The following is a 15,011-nucleotide window of genomic DNA, read 5'->3' on the forward strand; positions in this document are numbered from 1 at the left end:
TCTTTCAAAGATTCAGTTAAGACAGTGTATATAAAGAGCTTATAAGACTGCTTAAACATAGAAAACCCTCAATGTATGTATAAATATGTTAGGTATTATGATTATTATTAGCCAAAATAACGTACAGATAGTTTGAAGCAACTGGAATTGCCAGAGAAACCCCAGCTTGGCATTAAAATGCCTGTAATTGCTCAACCCCTAAGATGAGCAGGCCCCAAATCAAAACTAACAGGAAGTGGGCAACTACAGGAATGATTATGGCCTCTGGAAGGGACCGCCTCCCTAAAATACTCTCACATGATGCCATGGTGGACAGTGTACAGGAGAGAACCTTCCAGAGAGCAGAGCTGGAGGCAGCCAGGTTTACTGTCCTAGAGCCCACTCCACTGCCAGGGCAGCCAGTCCAGTATGGCCACTCTTGTCCAGCATGAGATATCGCCAGTTTTAAACAGTGGCCACTATATGTTGGGTTTTTTTTTTTCTTTTCTCAAATGAAGTATTTTCATTGCAATTATCCTCTTTTTCTTCCACCACTGAATGCTGGGTGTGATTTGGATTTGTAAAGGTGGGGACCAGAGCTGAGCTTGGCGATAAGGGTCAGGGAGAATAGAACTGCTCTGATTAACGGAGGGAGAGAAATATATGTAGGTTTCCTGAGCGTGGAAAGGCGGTGAGAGGCTTGGAAGATAATGTGAGGCCACAGGCAGTATAGGGGGTAAAGACATCCTTAAAAAATGCCTGGGGGGCTTCCCTGGTGGCGCAGTGGTTGCGCGTCCGCCTGCCGATGCAGGGGAACCGGGTTCGCGCCCCGGTATGGGAGGATCCCACATGCCGCGGAGCGGCTGGGCCCGTGAGCCATGGCCGCTGAGCCTGCGCGTCCAGAGCCTGTGCTCCGCAACGGGAGAGGCCACAACAGGGGAAGGCCCGCATGCCACAAAAAAAAAAAAAAAAAATGCCTGGGGATGGGTAGAAGACGAGGGTTGAGGAAAGAGGGTAAAATAAGAAATAGGCTGCCTAATAATTCAGTTCACTTGCTGCAATGAAACCCTATTTCTGCCTCCTCACAGCTTTTGATGTGCCCGCTAACACAAAAGCAGATCTTTGTGGAGATTAAGGAAGGGCTCAATTCTACATCTGGGTCAACGTGGTCACATGTACAGATGCACGTAACTGAACAATTAGCTGCAAAAGCCCTCAAATCCAAAATAATTATCCCCCAACTCTTTAGAAGTCACAGAAATGTGAAAGCAAGGCCTTGGCTGGCCAGAGAGTAGAATGGAGTTTCCAGCCCACCTTATCTGGTTATTAAGGGGCAGGGAGGCCTCGCCTGACGATGGATGGGCTCCATGTTTTGCCAGGTGTTGAAAGCCTTATTGAGATGAGAGTGAACTTTTCCAGGATATACTTTTTCAGATCCCCAAAGAATGAAATCAGGAATACAAAGTACTTATGTCCGTATAGCAATCCAAAGTTGATAAAGCTCCTTCAAAGCTCTTCCGACTCTCTGGAATTTGGACAGCTCATGTCTGGTATGGATGGGCAATTGCAGCCTGGGATCATTTCCTTATCTCTTCTCCTTTCTAATATTTCTATTTGTCTTCAGGTTATATCCCAGACGCCAGAGGAGTCTTTCATGCTTTCCTATACAAACAGCCGAATGATCATTCCATCAGGGTTGATGAGTGAGTTAAAGGTTTAAAGGTGAGTGGTCCATGAGTCGCCTGGTCCAGCTGACAGTCGTCTCAGCATGTGACATACAATCGTGAACTGCCGTGTTCAAGGGGAGGAGCATGATGTGCACGGCAGGTAGGACGCTGGCAGCACTGTCTCCAGCACCATCCTTGGTCTCTCTGTGGACTGGCTGAGAGCACACCACTTCTACTTGGATTGATTTCCACTACCCGGAGGGGGGCACAGAAAATCCATCTCATACATACCCAGTTATCAGGACAACTGGGGGACCTAGCACAGGGTTTAAGAACAATTACCAGGGAGCCTTGTTCTAGAGGAAAACTAAGGCTCACACCGGCAGAGCTCCTTACACATTTACAACACATTTCCACACACACTAGAAAGTCTCTTAGCCAACCTCCACTCCACCTGCTTGCCACTCCCACTGACTCTCTCCATCTCCTTCATATAAGGTGCTGGCTGAGGACCATATCATACTCAAATCTCTTGATTAAAACTGACCCTGTAGGACAGGGTCTTTGCAAACTCCATGGTGAGATCCATGAGTGCATCATGAAAACAATTTAGGTTGTATCCAGAATTTTTTTTCAAGTCAATAGGTAAAACAGAAGAATAAACATCAAAGTATGTGACACATGATAAGGGCAAGGTTAGGTGTGTTTTCTGAAATTTTTGTTTGAGGAGCATGTGTGTTTTGTATTTGTATGAGTGTGTGTGTGTGCATGTGTGTGTGTGTGTGTGCATGGCTATGGGGCTGCAACAGCAAATGTCTTTCCTACTCTGGATGTACTGAAATAGTTTGAAAGCTACTGCTCTAAAATGCCATGCGTCTCTATTCCTATCTGTTGTGTGGTATACCAAGTTACAGTTATTTCTCAATTTAATTTTAGCAGTTGTACTTAATTTATATTAGTATTTATACTAATTTAACTTGATTAATTTAAAACTGATGAGCTATGAAGTGAAGAGGCAGAGAGTTGTTTCCACAAAAATAGAGTTGAATGATTTGGAAAGATTACCTAAAATGAGTTGCCAAAACAAGCGCTATCTGTCAGGTTAAGTTTGGGTGAGACCACTGTAAAATATTGGTGAAAAATGTTTTAAAAATTCAGGACTCTCAATTTATATCATTTTACAAGGGTCTTTAAGTTTTAACTTCTTTATAAGAAATGGATCCAAGCCGTAAATACCATGGGAACGTCCTACTGGCAAATCCATACTGGAAGAAGAGACCTAAGTCCTAGAGAAAAGCTTGGTCATTGAAGATACAGGTCTATGTTTTAGATATATACACTTAGATAAAATGTCTGTGGTATCTATTTATCCTTTTCTATGATTCTCTGCCATAAGGAAATTTTCAGTTAACAAGTCATCCTTTGAGTTGCCACCAAGCTTGGTAAAACATGGCTTTTACTAAACATCCATCTTATTTGACTCAGAGAGGCAGGTAATGCAGACACTAGCATCCATACTGCAGATGGGGAAACTGAGGCCAGGGAGTTAGTAGGGGCAAAGTTAGGCCAACTGGGGAAAGTGTGGCAAGTCTTAAAAGTTTAGCCTAAGTGATTGTTTTCAGCTGAGCAATAATCCATTGCTTGCTATATAACTTTTAAAAAGACATTCATTATCTTATTTCTCTAATATCAAAGAGGTAAACAAAGATAACTGAAGTTCTCTCCCTCGGGTTAATGATGTCCCGGGTGGGAGAAGCACTTTTCAGCTCTCTGGTTCCATTTTATTATTGCCTATGTCCATTTCTTATTTTTCTACTGCAAACAAAATCATTCTTGGCTACATAACAATGGAGTTTAAAAATCATAGGTGTCACTGGCAGATACTCAAATACAATGAACCAGCAAACAATTAATTGCACAGACATTAATTCTGTATCAAGTGATACTCGTTCATTGATTCATTAAATAGCTACCTATTGGTTGTCTGCTATGTTCCAGGACTGTTCTAGTTATACTGTGGAAGCAGAGAAATGTAGAACAAATGCAAACTTGAGTCAGGGCACGAGGCTCAGGTTCTGGCTCTTTCACAGATATAATCACTCTTGAACCACAACAAAAATTACTGACCATCTGCTACATGTCAGATATGCTGTTAAATTAAGTTTAAGCGACACCACTGTAAAATATTGGGGAAAATGTAAAAGCTCAAGAATCTCAATTCATATAGCTTTATAAGGGTCTTTTAGTTGTAAAATATCTTTAAAGAAAAGGATGTGTGGGCTTCCCTGGTGGCGCAGTGGTTGAGAATCCGCCTGCCGATGCAGGGGACGCGGGTTCGTGCCCCGGTCCGGGAAGATCCCACATGCCGCGGAGCGGCTGGGCCCGTGAGCAATGGCCGCTGGGCCTGCGCGTCCAGAGCCTGTGCTCCGCAACGGGAGAGGCCACAACAGTGAGAGGCCCCCGTACCGCAAAAAAAAAAAAAAAAAAAATCAATGGAAAGCATTAGAAGATAAAACTGAAAAAATATGGGCCACACAAGGTAACAATGTTCCACGGGCCACTGGAGCCACAAAAGGAAAAAAAAAAAAAGAAAAGGATGTGTTCAAGAAAGATTAGGGGGACCCTCCAACAGCAAATCTACTGATTATCTACTACGAGTCTAGACATTGAAGATTGAGTGATAACAGGATCCATTAGGAAAATGATAGTGAACAAGACCCCTAGTCTGCCCTCATGGAGCTACAACCCAGCAGGGAAGACAGACTTTAAGTAAATAATTACGTAAATAAATAATTATGACGTGATAGAGCTGTGAAGGGGAAAGTCAGGGCTAGGGGAGCATGTAGGGAACTGGAGGGCTAGAAGTCACTTTCCCGAGACTGTCTTTAGTCTCTTTCCTCATCTAGAATGAGATGGACACAAGTGCCCTTCCTACTGTCCTGTTAGGGGTTTCAAGAGGATGAAATGAGAAAGTGAATATGCAAGAAAGTGCCTTACATATGCAGGAATATTATTAGAAATAGTCTCTGGTGCAGTTCACGGTCCAATTATACTTAATAAATGCAGGAGAATGGAAAGAAGGAACAGAGGGAGAAATGATATATTTATGGAAGAGTAAATCAATTATTTGGAGGAAAATGTATTGTACATTGAATATAGCTAGAAGGTTTAGAAACTTACTTTCCTTGTTGTTGCTTTTGACTGGAGCTAGTATTTGTTGAGATCTTTCCCAAATCTGCTAAGGCCTTTTCTTCCCCCTCACTCCCCTCGCACCTGAGTCCTGAGCAGAGAGAATGTTTGTTTCTATACCCAGTCAGGGTTGAGTTTTATTCTTTATTTCTCAACAGTACCCAAGATATCTCCAGACATTTGTACTGAGAAACTGCTTCGCATCCAGCCCTTTCCTAAGAGCTCTGTGCAATGTGACAGAAGCCATCTCAGCATTTTTCCATTTTTCCCCCAGCCCTAGTCCCTAGTCTTATCTCCCCTCCCTCATTCTTGGTAGGTCAACAGCCCCCGCCGACACACACACACACACACACACACAACCACACTCCTATTTTTCCTGAGAAGAATGAGGCTGCATGGACAACAAGAGTTCCTTTCTCCTCAAAATAACAGCTCTTGTGTCCTCTTCTATTGAACCTGTCTCAGAAGTGTCTTGTTTCTCTTCCGAGGATAAACATAAGGCTAATTCCTGCTCATTCCTTCTTGACTCCAGCCTTGGTCCTTCATTAATCCTCTGGAACTCTTCCTTTTGTCCATGCACAGCAGATCTCCTCTATTTTGGAAAGAGCATAGCTCTTGACCCCACTGCATCTTTAACCCACCGTGTGATTTCTCTCCTTCCCATCTCTGCCACTTTCTGGGTGAGTCCTCCCCATCTCCACCTCCTCGCCACCGGCTTTTTCTGCGTCTGGTTCCCACCTCTCCTGCTACTGAGATTGCCCTTAAGAAAGGCTCCATGACCTTTTAACGACAAACCCAAAGGTGTTTTCTCAGTTCCTCTCCTCTCTGACAAGAGAAAGAATGTATGAAGGGGAACCAAAGACTGAGGCAATGCAAAGAATCAGAAGGGCCCTGAAGAGGACTGCATCAAGAGTGTGGGTTTATTCACGGCCCCGGGTTCCTTTCTCTTCCTCTCTTCCTTGGAGCAGTCATCAACAGTAGCCTCTGTGCATGATCCCAGGTTCTCCATCCTCAGCCCTGGCCTTTCTTTAGTCACTAGAGACCATTAGGGCTCTGGTGTTACAATCTGTAATGTAGTTCATGAATAGCCTGAACAACTTACATGGCTTTCAAATGTTCTCTCTGTCATGTCGTCAAAACTTTGGGACTTAATAAAGGCACAACACCCAAGGCTTGTGAGGCTCCTCGTCCCATTAAATCCTATCAAGTGCCTGCCTCCAGAAGGTAAAGAGCTTTATTTAGGAATGCATGGAAAGAAATCAAGCCTGTCTGAATGGAGTAAATGTCCAAAGCATAGGAGCTGTTATGAGTATTAACGAGCCCACGGGTTAATGGGGAAACGTCCCCCTCATGGCCTTGTCAACCAATCTGCCTGTTCTCTCCATTTTCTACTAAGCAGAAAAAAAGTTGGCTTTCAGTAATGATTGTCAAGAGAATACAATAAAAGAGCAGATTCCTCTCTCTCCTCATATGCTAGAAATGAGAAACACCGTGTCCTTGCCTGGCCTCTATAGGGCTACAATGTGGTCCATTTCTTTTTCTCAACCATCATTGGCCTGCCACCCCAACCTTTGCATCGGCCTAAACCAATGAATCAACCATTTCCTAGATCAACCACTTTACTATCATGGACATGATCTGAGCCTCAAAATGTGGTCTTTGTAAATTGTGTGGACTGAAACTTCTGTATATAAAAAAACACAGGAAGATTTTAATATTCAGTTTTGATGTTTCCACCATGGGTAAACCATTCAAACTTTGTACATCTCAGTGTAGTTATAAAATACCTCTTTTTAGTTACAAAATACCTTAATTTTTCTTTTGATCAATTCAGGATTCCAACTCACTTTCTCTGTCGGCTAGTGAATTCCCTAAGGTCTCAGTACTAGGAATAGGTGCGCTTCTAAACAACATCTTTTTATCTTTTGATACTAAGAAGCACGGACTGGCCCATATTTCCCTCTTGCGATGGCCACAAGGAAGTTCAAGCTCCAATTTGCAGACTGATGCTGGTGGCAAAGTGTATGATCTACAATCGCTAGCAAAATGTAAGGTCTAAATTTTATATCTAACCTTACCTTTGCTTAATTTTTTCTACCTTTTTCCCAATCCCCAATCTTTTTCTCACTTATCTGATTTTGTTTTATTCTTTACATCATTTGTAATTATGTAAGCTACCATAAGTCATGCTAAAATAAATTCAAACTCTTTAGTATGGCAAAAACCAAGCCCTCTCTCGTGTTGCCCCTGATCACCCCTCGAAATGCATCCTGCATCACCTTTCCCCTTGTTCACACTGGCCGCTGCTGTTCCTTACACTCACCAAGCACTGTTCTATCTCGGAGCTTTTGCACTTGCTGTCCCCTCTTTCTGCCATGCCCTTCCCCATCAAGGCTCACCCCTCCCTTCATTCAGGCCTCTGCTCCAGTGCCACCTCTTCAGATAGGCTGCTTCTGTTCACCATGTCTGAAGCAGCATCCCCTATTCCTTTTGCCTCCTACCCTGCTTTTCTTATTTTAGAATCTTTATCATGACCTAACATTATAGAAAATTTTATATCAGGCAGACTGGAGGAGTGGTTATGAGCACAGACTCGGGAAGCAGATTGCATTCATATTCCAGCTTTTCCACTTACCAGTTGTGTGACCTTGGACCAGTGATTTCTCTTCTCTGTGCTTCAATCTCTTCATCTGTAAATGAAAAACATACAAAATAGTGCCTGGCATATAGTAAATGCTAAGTATCTCATTGTAAATAATTAAATTAAATACCGTTTATTGTCTAACCCCCACTTGCTCTGTCTTATGTATGACCATATTCTTAGCTTGAAGAACAGTGCCCAATATATGGTTGGTGCTTAACTGTCTGTTGAATAAATTCTCTTTTGGAGTGAAGTAAGGACATTAAAAGTTAAGTAGGGCTTCCCTGGTGGCGCAGTGGTTGAGAGTCCGCCTGCCGACGCAGGGGACACGGGTTCGTGCCCCGGTCCGGGAAGATGCCACATGCCACAGAGTGGCTAGGCCCGTGAGCCATGGCCACTGAGCCTGTGCGTCCGGAGCCTGTGCTCCGCAACGGGAGAGGCCACCACAGTTGAGAGGCCCGGGCACCGCAAAAAAAAAAAAAAAAAAAAAAAAAAAAGTTAAGTAAATACATTTTAAACCTAGGGTTAAAAAGAAAGAACACTGGGCTAAGATTTAGAAGACGGAGATTTCAGTTCTTGCTTTGTCACTTAGGAGCTAGTTGATTTTAGGCAAATTAGTTAAAATTTGCCCAAGTCAACTACAAAGCTGGAATAAGACAAGTCAGCTCTGCTGCAGAGGCACAGGGAAAGTAAATTAAGTCCTTTACAAACCTGCATTTGCTCCATAAATAGAGGTTATATTGTTTCCTGAGGAGAAAGTGAAGCTGTGTTTATTAAGCACTTCTATGCTGTGGGCTCTGAATTAAGCCCTGGGAATATGGAGACTAAAGGCTTGGTTCACCTTGGGAATATGGAGACTAAAGGTCTGGTTCACCTTGGGAATGTGAGGACTAAAAACTTTTTTGTCAGCTCTAAGGGAACTGACAAAATCATAAGGAATACAGAAGAGTCAGCAATTACAATAGAGTGGAGTGCTCTGGTTGAGGTAAGTTCTGGAAACACAGAGGAGAGGCACTTCTAGGTATGACCTTCACACTGAAACTTGGAGGGTGAAGCAGAGACATCTGGGTGGGCAGAGTTGTTCTAGACAAGAGTGTGGGTGCAGATGTGGAGCTGTTTTCACAGCATATTTCAGGAACTGAAGGTAATGCAGCCTGCCAGGTGGCAGGTGCCTATGCGAGGAAATGGCAAATGATGATGCAGAACAGGTAGGCAGGGGTCAGATCTCACGGGGTGATGGTAAGATTCTCCCCCTTGCTCTCCCACTCCTCCCTAAAAGTGGCCTGAGTATCCTCCGCAGGTCAGAGATCCCTCTTTGCCCCAGGGGACTTTCTGACTCTTGTTTGGCTTCAATGTTGCCTGCTGAGATATGTGCCCTGTGCCTGGGGGAAGCCAACAGCATTTCTCAGAGAGGAGCTGGATGATAACCCAGGTCATGAGACCTGGTCAAACTTTTCCCAGGCAAAAATGCATTAAACCTTCCAATGCTTGAGGAGGCGGCTGAACAGACGGCCTGAGCAGGGGAGAAAGAAGGGCAGCCGGGGTTAGATGCAATCCCATTCTTTTAAACACCTTGGAGCTATTTCTCCTTCCCCCCGAATTCTTTCTTTCATTGCCTTCTCCCATCATGGCAAATGAGCTACCCTGACGGCCCCAATTCTCCACCTGTCTCTGTAGTCGTGCCCTTTGCCATGGGAGCTGTGGCATGAAGAGGCTGGATGTAATTCCCCACCCCTTGATATGGCTTGGCCACGTGCCTCTCTTTGGCCATTAGAAATCATTGGAGGTGCTGGCATGCAGGTTCCAAGCCTAGCCCTCAGTTCCCTGCTGGAACCTTGCCTCTGTCGTGAGGACAAGCCTGGGCTGCAAGAAGAGAAACCAAGTGGGAGACTGCCAAGTCATCCCCTCTGAGGCCATTCTAGAACAGCACCCCACCCCACCCCGGCCCCAGCCAGCCCGGCAGTTGACAGCAGAAGCGTGACCACGTCCAGCTGAGGTGTGCCAAGCCCTGACCACCAGCAGAATCACTTACCCAACCCTTAGGCTTGGGAGAGATCATTAATGGTTGTTGGTTAAACTACAACATTTTAGGTTTGTTATTCAGAATGGCTAGCTAATACTCTTGCCAATATTTACAGTATTTCCTTTTTGTCCCTCCTTTCTCTAAAAGGGTTGGGGAGGCATGACCCTGGTAAATAAATTAGGGATAGGGCTTGACTCACCATCTGGGGACGTCTTCTCTCTACTCTTTCATACCAAGGTGTAAAGTTTCTATTTATATGAGTACTAATGGCACCATTTGTGCTGCAAGATGTGTTTTCCGTTCCGATAAGTGATTTTTCCCTTCACCCATAGCATTACTCCTCTTCATTCCCAAGGCTGAAGGTCAGTGCTAATTGGCATGGTTGGCTCAAATCTTCTCTGGGCATCACCTGCCAGAAAATCTTTGCAAAGTGGAGGACTCAGGGGGAAATAGCAGAATTCGGATCACAGCCTGCAGATAATTTCTCTGGCTCGCCACAGGCCTTGTTTACTGGTGGTGATAAAATAAAGGCTGGGAGCTCAGCAAGCAAAGTGGCTCCAGAGTGATGTGTGGCCAAATTGTCTTGATGAGAAGGCAGGGAGTGGTAAGGCCAGCTCGTCCTTTAATGGGCACTTTGTGCCTGTCTGGCTCCTCATCCCAAGATGGGGGAAAATCTGTTAGTGAGATCCATGCCGTTCACTTCTCACACTAGAGCCATCTGGGAGAAGTCTTACTCATTTCTTTTCTGATGCCCTAATTGGGACTGCTGACGGACTTGTGTGTACCTGAGTGGCTTAAGACGGGGATGCTGAGAGCTCTGGTAACCAAAGCATTTTAAAGGGCAGCAGGAGATGTCATTCACATTGTCTGCATATCCGTTTGGATGGATGTGGATGGATGCCAGGAGCAGCCAGCCTGGAAGGTCTCTGTGCAGAGATTGCTGATTTGCAGTGACCTCTGACTGCACTTCAGCTGCTAAACCCTGCCGACCCCAGTGAGCTGAGATTGAATATGTTTGAAGTCAGCTGGCAAAGAGTCGGGGCTCATTTTCTCAGCCTTCCTTCAGCATCTCAGGGTAACACAGACAGGATGCCTTCTGAAAAAGACCTTCTGGCTATGGTTTTCAATGGCAGGAGGTGGGGCTACCTCCAAATGTGACATGAAAAAACAATTCAGATGTGGTCGGTTGGTTCCAATTAATCACCCTCATGGATCTGCAGATGACTGAAGGGGTTATGGACCAACCTTTTGGTTAACGGTTTACAATCTCACAACTCGCTCATTTAATCAGTCATTCCCTGGGAGGCCAGGCCTGTTGTTTCAGGTAACTAGGTTGCAGCATCTCCAGGGGAACTTGTGAGCGTTAAGTGGAGATGAGAAAGGGTCCAGGGGAAGCCAGGATTCCTTCTGCACTGTGTTCCTTTGCATTTCACGGAGTAGGCTCTTCCTATGTAAGGCATTCAAGTCATTCATCAGATTTTTATTGGGTACCTACTATGTGCCAGGGACTGTTGTGCATGGGAATGCAGCGTGGCTCCTGCTCATGTGTTGCTCAAGAGGTAAAAGGCTCTTCTCCGGAATGTGTTGTTCTGATTCTCCTGGCATCCAGCACAGCAGCCCTTCCCTCCCTGCATCCACCAGGCTCTAATGTGGATAGAAGTACTTGGGAGGTTGAGGTGGAGGCTTTTCCTTTCCTCAGAAACGTGATGAGAGACTCTTCTTATATATCTATGAAAATGAAACTTTTGTGTTTTGTTAATTTTTACCCCATTGCATTCCAAACTTGATGTAAAGATTACAGGATTAAAGGATATGAGGGAAAATATGGGTAGGAAGAGATACACAGAATATGTGCCATAAAGCCCTATACATTTGATTGAGGCGGGTATGGGGGGCATGAATTTGGCTCTGAGTGGAAAGAGGAAAACCTGACTGGAATGTGTGGACAGAAGAGGCAGCAGAGGCAGGTGTCCCTTACTCTCTTAGCCCCTTGCAGAGAGGTGGGCTGGGTGTACTGGGGGCTACGCTCCAGGAGCGGGACCACCCTCTCTGTTGCTCTTCCTTTTACCAGGGTGAATATGAGAGTTCTTGCACAGGAAACGTTAGGCTCAGATGCCAGTCATGCTGAGGTACTAGATTTTAGAGGATGCTGAGCAGTACCAGCTGCCCCACACTTGGAGATCTTGGGTCCTGTTCTTTGAAAGTGAAGTTGGGGAGCAGCCTCTCCAGTTAGAGGGAAGGGGACTCACTGACTCAGCTAGCTTGTTGCCATGCAACCCAGAGAATGTCCTGGGGTCATTCTTTGAACAATCTTCTTACTTCCAAAGCTTTGTGTTTGCACTTTAGAGCTTCCTGATATCAAAACCTTCATCTCTAGGCAAAATCAAAATAATGGGACCATCAAGCAACAGGGTATGTCATAGTGGCAAACATGGGGCCAAAGGATCTTGTGCTGACCCTCATTTCACACTGCAGAAATGGCTGCCCACAAGACACCATATGAGGGGCTGCCTGTGGGTCCCTCCCCTCCCGCCCTATATAGGAAGCATTCCCATAACATCTATTAGATGGAAGAATCCTGGGCACTTGCTCCTGGGGGTGCCTCATCACTGTGCCCTGAGGGCGCTTATTGCCTTTAATCTCCCTCCCTGCCTATGTATGATCTTTATCCCTTCTTATCTCCTCCAGAGAAAGGAAGAATATAACTGAGCATACTCCCCCTGGGTTTGTCACATTGCTGGCTAATGTGTTGGATCAGTCACGCATTCTTTCAGTCCAATCTACTACTGAGTGCTGAGAAAATCAATTTCTTAGGTAATAAAATTAATTTCTTAGCAACTAGATGAGTCTGCGTTATCTATAACACAACTGTGCCAAGGTATTTCAAAAAAATCTACAAAGTGATGATAAAGTATCTACTCATTATAGGTTAATAAGCTGATAGTATAAGACATTTATTCATTTTCTTATAAATGTAGTGGCTACCCATTATCATGATTTATTCCCCAAATTTAGTCTTGTGTGCTTAAATTGAGAAGTTACAATGTAAAAGTTTTATCTTTATAGCTGTCATTGGTGTCATATTTATATACATGCTACATTCACCAACATTTTAACAACTGAGTAGCAATATAAATTGAATAACTTTAAAGACTATATATGTTTCCCTCTAGTACAAGGGTAGATTCATTTATATTACAGCCTCATTTCTGTACCGGCTTGGCTGAAGCAGAATGGAATCCAAATAGATTCAACCATTGCCCCCTTTTATCTACTTGAAACACAAAAAAATATCATTTTAGTTTCCTTTCCTATTACTGTAAAAATACCTTTAATATTAAATGGAAAGTAGTGACTGATGAACATATAAGCACAATGAATTGTTAGCTTGAAGGTAACTTTTTACTTACATTTGCTAGGGTACAGTTCACATTTTCATATTTCTCTACATTTTTTGAAGAGTAAGGCCCTACATCCTGTGATATAATCACTGTTAGTGAATGCTCCAAAGTCAGGTGGGCTTAGATTTGAAAGAGCTGTGTGGGCCACTGAAAGCCATTTAATCTTCTACGCCTTAGTTTTTTCATCTAATAATATTATTCTATATTACATATGTGCATTTATATAATAAAAGAGATAATATTATTTCCCTTATACGTATGTTGTCAGAATCAATGGAATAATGTATGTAAAGCATTAGCGTTTAGAGTAGCAGCCAAATTAATAAATGCTAATCAGCATTATAATTATTGCTATTATTTTAAAAGTTGAGCAAAAGGGTTCCAAATCAAGCTCTTTGTACTTCCCCTGTAAGTTCTTGGGCTCAGTTCAACAGTTAGTTTAATCTTTTTCTAGGTATCAGATCAACTGAAGGAAAGAGTTGGAGTTCCTAGCAGTTGCTCCCACATGATAATTTCACTCCATGAGCAGATGTAAACGTTAAAGAAATCAGCGGAGAGGAACCAAGATGGCAAAGTAGAAGGATGTGCTCTCACTCCCTCTTGTGAGAACGCCAGAATCACAACTAGTTGCTGGACAATCATCGACAGGAAGACACTGGAACTCACCAAAAAAGATACCCCACATCCAAACACAAAGGAGAAGCCACAATGAGATGGTAGGAGGGGTGCAATCACAGTAAAATCAAATCCCATAACTGCTGGGTGGGTGACTCACAGACTGGAGAACACTTATACCACAGAAGTCCACCCACTGGAGTGAAGGTTCTGAGCCCCACATCAGGCTTCCCAACCTGGGGGTCCGGCAACGGGAGGAGGAATTCCTAGAGAATCGGACTTTGAAGCCTAGTGGGAATTGTTTGCAGGACTTCAACAGGACTGGGGGAAACAGAGACTCCACTCTTGGAGGGCACACGCAAAGTAGTGTGCACATCAGGACCCAGGGGAAGGAGCAGTGACCCCAGGGGAGACGGAACCAGGCCTACCTCCTAGTGTTGGAGGGTCTCCTGCAGAGGCGGGGGGTGGCTGTGTCTCACCATGGGTACAAGGACACTGGCAGCAGAAGTTCTGGGAAGTACTCCTTGGCATGAGCCCTCCCAGAGTCCATCATTAGCCCCACCAAAGAGCACAGGTAGGCTCCAGTGTTGGGTTGCCTCAGGCCAAACAACCAACAGGGAGGGAACCCAGCCCAACCCATCAACAGTCAAGCAGAATAAAAGTTTACTGAGCTCTGCCCACCAGAGCAACAGTCAGCTCTACCCACCACCAGTCCCTCCCATCAGGAAACTTGCACAAGCCTCTTAGATAGCCTCATCCACCAGAGGACAGACAGCAGAAGCAAGAAGAACTACAATCCTGCATCCTGTGGAACAAAAACCACATTCAAAGAAAGATAGACAAAATGAAAAGGCAGAGGGCTATGCACGAGATGAAGGAACAAGAAAAAAACCAGAAAAACAACTAAATGAAGTGGAGATAGGCAACCTTCCAGAAAAAGAATTCAGAATAATGATAGTGAAGATGATCCAGGACCTCGGAAAAAGAATGGAGGCAAAGATTGAGAAGATGCAAGAAATGTTTAACAAAGACCTAGAAGAATTAAAGAATGAACAAACAGAGATGAACAATACAATAACTGAAATGAAAACTACACTAGAAGGAATCAGTAGCAAAATAACTGAGGCAAAAGAATGGATAAGTGACCTGGAAGATAAAATAGTGGAAATAACTACTGCAGAGGAGAATAAAGAAAAAAGAATGAAGAAGATGCAAGAAATGTTTAACAAAGACCTAGAAGAATTAAAGAATGAACAAACAGAGATGAACAATACAATAACTGAAATGAAAACTACACTAGAAGGAATCAGTAGCAAAATAACTGAGGCAAAAGAACGGATAAGTGACCTGGAAGACAGAATGGTGGAATTCACCTGCGGAACAGAATAAAGAAGAAAAAATAAAAAGAAATGAAGACAGCCTAAGAGACCTCTGGGACAACATTAAACACAACAACATTCACATTATAGGGGTCCCAGAAGGAGCAGAGAGAGAGA

The 15,011-nt window shown here is 44.0% G+C and overlaps 1 long non-coding RNA gene across 2 annotated transcripts in view; it reads left to right on the forward strand.

Annotated features, from left to right (window-relative positions):
- LOC114486247 (uncharacterized) overlaps window positions 1-14,573 on the forward strand; it is a 92,977-nt gene extending 78,404 nt beyond the window's left edge. Inside the window, exons 4-5 of one of the 2 annotated variants that reach the window (XR_003679654.2) lie at window positions 1,604-1,701; window positions 13,355-14,573. This is a non-coding gene — a long non-coding RNA (uncharacterized lncRNA). Of the gene's footprint in view, window positions 1-1,603; window positions 1,702-6,771; window positions 6,943-13,354 lie in introns of those variants that run through there. The other variant, XR_003679653.1, reaches the window with a different exon arrangement.
- The last annotated feature ends 438 nt before the right edge of the window (window positions 14,574-15,011 follow it).

Source organism: Physeter macrocephalus, chromosome 5 (genome assembly GCF_002837175.3).
Source record: "Physeter macrocephalus isolate SW-GA chromosome 5, ASM283717v5, whole genome shotgun sequence".
Classification (NCBI taxonomy): Eukaryota; Metazoa; Chordata; class Mammalia; order Artiodactyla; family Physeteridae; genus Physeter; species Physeter macrocephalus.